We start from the raw sequence: 4,680 nt of genomic DNA, 5'->3' as shown, positions 1-4,680 counted from the left end.
GGGGGCTGGCGGCGGAGCCAGTCGGCTCCGCCACGGACTGTCCCATTGAAACCCTGCCTCTGCCACTCACTAGCTATGGGCAACTTATTTCAACCTCTGTGCCTCGGTCTGTAAAACGGGGCTGCTGCTTGTCAGCGTCCTCAAAGTTGGTGTTAGGAATGATGGGATGCAGGATGCATCGGACTGTCTGGCCCAGGGTAAAGAGTGAATCGAGAGTCGCTCTTATTTACAGCCTGACCCACGGGGCAGTGACAGGCAGGCCCACCCCTGACGACTGCCTAGCCAGGGGCAAGAGTACAAATGCAGAGCCCTTGCTAGTAGTCTTGCTGCTTCTATTCCCACACGACTCCATCCCATACATACTGAAGGGGGACTCCCAGTGCATTCAGGCAAACAGACACCCCCTACCCTGCCATCCTTCATTCTAACAGTGCAGGCTGCCCTGGGTGGAGGGAAGTCAGACCTTGGAAACAGGCTCAGGGCTGTTTGCACAGGGGATTTCCAGAGTCCAGGGTACCAGGAGCATGATCTAGAAGGGAACATGCCCTTCAGCTGGAATGGGCCAACTAAAGCGTGGGGTGCAGGGCAGGATCCTGGTGGTCCAAGCCTAAGGTCAGTATCCGTGACAGGTAACAAAGGATACAGATAAGGTCCTAGGCCGCTTGACACAAGGTCTGGAAACTGGTACCCCCAAGGCCACATCCACCCCACAGAGGTGTTTTTTTTAGTTCATACTTCTGCTGTTGTTGTATTTCAATTTTTTTGAGACAGAGTCTCACTCTGTCGCCCAGGCTGGAGTGCTGTGGCACAGTCTTGGCTTATTACGGGTGGAAGATGTCCAGGTTCTTGTCTTTTTTTTTTTTTTTTTTCCAGACAGAGTCTGGCTGTGTTGCCCAGGCTGGAGTGCAATGGCACAATCTCAGCTCACTGCAACCTCCACCTCCTGGGTTCAAGCGATTCTCCTGACTCAGCCTCCCAAGTAGTTGGGATAATAGGTGTGCGCCACCATGTCCTGCTAATTTTTTTGTATTTTTAGTAGAGAGGGGGTTTCGCCATGTTGGCCGGGCTGGTCTCTAACTCCTGACCTCAGGTGATCCACCTGCCTCAACTTCCCAAAGTGCTGGGATTACAGGCGTGAGCCACCGCACACGGCCGGTTCTTGTCATTTTGAACAAAGAATTATACAAAACGCACAAACAAAGCAAGGAAAGAAAGAATGAAGCAACAAAAGCAGAGATTTATTGAAAATGAAAGTGCATTCCACAGGGTGGGAGCAGACCCCAGCATAGGGGCTCAAGAGCCCCTGCTGTAGAATCTTCTGGGGTCCAAATACCTCCTAGAGGTTGTCCATTGGCCACTTGTTGTTCACCGCATGTAAATGAAGTGGTGCCACAATCAGTCTGATTGGTTGTGGAAAGCAACCACTCAGAGGCTGAAGTGAAGTTACAAAGGTTACACTCCTATGCAAAAGAAGATTTGGCCTGCAATCAGTCTGATTGGTTGCTTTCCACAACCAATCAAAGGCTAAAGTGAAGTTACAAATTTACACTCCTATGCAAAAGAAGATTTGGACCGCAATTAGTCTGATTGGTTGCTTTCCATAACCAATCAGAGGCTGAAGTTACAAAGTTACACTCCTATGCAAACCTCCGATTGGTTATGGAAAGACAATCAGAGGTACTTTCAAAACATTTTCCATCTCCAAGAAGAAAGTGAGGAGTGGGAGTTGCAAAGGGAGTAGTCTCTGGTCCTTCTGTTACTTAGGTGCGGAAAGTTGGGGTTTTCCTTTTGATTTAGTTCCAGGAAGTCAGGTGAACCCTTAGGTTCCCTGACTCCAGACCCCATTCTCCTGCCTCATCTCCTTCCTGAGAGACATGACCCCCATCAATCTTTATGGGAGGCAGAGGGACTGTTACTGCTTCATGCCAACTTGGGACATAGTCCCTACCTATTGGAGATCATGGAACTCTAGCCCTACCCTGTCTAGTGGAGACAGGGTGGCATCCTGATGGCCAGGGGTGGTGTCTTCACCTGGAACTGACTGGAAACCTTGTCACATGATCATCTGAAGCTTGATGGTCTCTATGTGAGAGGAAATGAATATGGTTAAAAGATTTAACAGGAACCTCAGGGGGTGGATACTTATGCTGTCAGGAATGTTCATTACAGACATGAATTGAAACATTCTGCTAATTACTACAAAGGAAGTGATTCCATAAGTTTGGAAGGAGGCAATATAAAAATGGCCAGTATTATCCAGAGCAGGTGATCTCTCCTTCCATGTTTTAATAAGTACCTTATCTCCTGGCCTGATTTGGGGTTGCTGGAATTGGCCAAGACTCAGCTATTTTTACAGGCACATATTCCTAAGTTAGGTTACCGTTTGTCCACAAGGACTCCGATATAGAAATACAGAGCCCTTCTCAGGCTATATTTAATTTGCTTTAACAATTTCCCCCTTTTGGTCATTTTCTCAATTTTGAGAGATTGACCGAAACTTTAGTCATTAATGTCACTATTACCATCATAAATGTACTTATTTGGTCTTGAAACCCACTGGGAAACAATAAAACAAGAGTGGGTTTTGTAAGGTGGGAACAAGGACTGAGTAGAGGGTACCTCCTTATGGTGGAATATCCTGTTTGCAGGAGAAAAACAAAACCTGGTCTGTTTTAGGATCTATGTGTTTTGGTTTGTTTGGTTTGCTGGGGCCTAGCACATGGGCTCAGTCCAAAACACTGGCCTCCCAGAATTTTGTTAAAAAATTCTCCCTTTTTGGTCAGGTTCTCACTTGGGTGAGACTGTGACCAAAATGTAGGGCCTTAGCACCACACTCACTTGCCATCATTTTGGGTTTCCAACCTCACCACATCATTCATAGGTTATGGTATCCTCCTGGTCAGGCATTTTTTTTCAGCTCTCATCATTCCAGTTGAAGAGAGACCATTTGACATTCTAGAGATGGCTGAATGCAAGCATTTAAAGCCTTTGAGAGAATACAGTGCACCAGGGAGACTATTATTATGACTACTGGGAGGATAATACCAAGAGTTTGGAGCATACTTCGTACCCAGGGTCCCCATAAACCAAACCACCTAAAATTAAATAGATCAGAGAATGTGCTAAAGAATCCACTCACTTAACTAAGAAATCTCTTCGCTAATCCCCTACAACTAAATCTCTGTAGTCTTCATTTGATGTATGTCTCCATAGGCCACAAGTGCCAGCAGCTGCACAGATACTTCTCTGTTCAGCCGATTCTATCATAACTTTCACAAAAGAATTTAAAGTCTGTTGTGCAACTATAGCCTTTACAGTAGATGTTCTCAGAAGACCCAGTCTTTGGGTTCTAGATTGTGAAGGGTTTGACTGTCCTCAGTGAACCGTAAAGTTTTCTTTACCTGGTAAAAATACACTGTAGCATAATAATCTACTATTATAACATCAGCCCTCTTGCATAGGAAGGCTTTTTTACAACTAGAAACATACACTGAAAATGACAATTGAAATGTTTAAATGGCCCATGAGGTAACCAAATGTACCTGAAGCTTTGATTGTCTTCCCGGGAATATGGATTGACAAACCAAACAGTGGTTATAAACTACTTTAGCAATTTATAAGTCAGCACACCAATACATATTTAATTTGGATTATTTTATCTTTTCCATGAAGAGTCATGGAATGCATAACCTTTAATAACAGAAGCTTGAAGGACTCAGGAAGGGCAAGGCTGCTGTCCTGGTTCTTCATGAGTCCATGCTTAACATCGGACTTATGTCCTCTTGAATACCAGTTGTTTCTCCAATTTAGCTGCATAGCACTGACAACTGATGGGTTATCATAGGTAATTTGACTTAGACCTTGGAGTTCATTCAAACTGTATATCTAAACAATTTCTGCTGATTTAGCATGCAAATCTGGCAAAGTGTTTTCTTGGTACTCAATTAATTTTTGTTCTACTTGAGTTAACACTTTAATACAAAGAAATTTGGCTATTTTGGTGGTCTACAGTAAGTTAATATAATAAACATAATTATGATTGATAGCACATACTCAGACATATTTAGAATTTTAGAAATCCCCTATAATTTTGTAACATACGTTAATATTCACTGAAATATAACCTGAAGAAAATTAAACTTTTTTTTATTTTCACAATGCTTCCCATGTAACTAAACATGTAAGCTGAAATTTGATTTTGAAAGCCTATTAAATATGTTAAAGGTTTACAAAACTTACATTCCCATACCTTCTTATAATCTTTTACCATTCATTCAATCGTTTGCACAGAGAGAGAGAGGCCAGAGACCCGACTGGTAAGAAATTCTTACCCTTCTGCCAGCGTGGCAGGTTTCTGGGTTCTCTCTCCCCGAGCAGCCCTAGTGACTGTGGCTCAACTATATGCAAACACAAACATTGCCACGAATTAAGAATATTCACAGGCCAGGCGCAGTGGTTCATGCTTGTAATCCCAGCACTTGGGGAGGCCAAGGTGGATAGATCGCCTGAGGTCGGGAGTTCGAGACCACCCCAGACATCATGGTGAAACCCTGTCTCTACTAAAAATACAAAAATTAGCTGGGCATGGTGGCAGGCAGCTGTAATCCCAGCTACTTGGGAGGTTGAGGCACGAGAATCACTTGAACCCAGGAGGCAGAGGTTACAGTGAGCCGAGATCGC

Source organism: Mandrillus leucophaeus, unplaced genomic scaffold, assembly GCF_000951045.1.
Source record: "Mandrillus leucophaeus isolate KB7577 unplaced genomic scaffold, Mleu.le_1.0 Scaffold419, whole genome shotgun sequence".
Lineage (NCBI taxonomy): Eukaryota > Metazoa > Chordata > Mammalia > Primates > Cercopithecidae > Mandrillus > Mandrillus leucophaeus.
Note: the sequence above shows the minus strand (reverse complement) of the source record.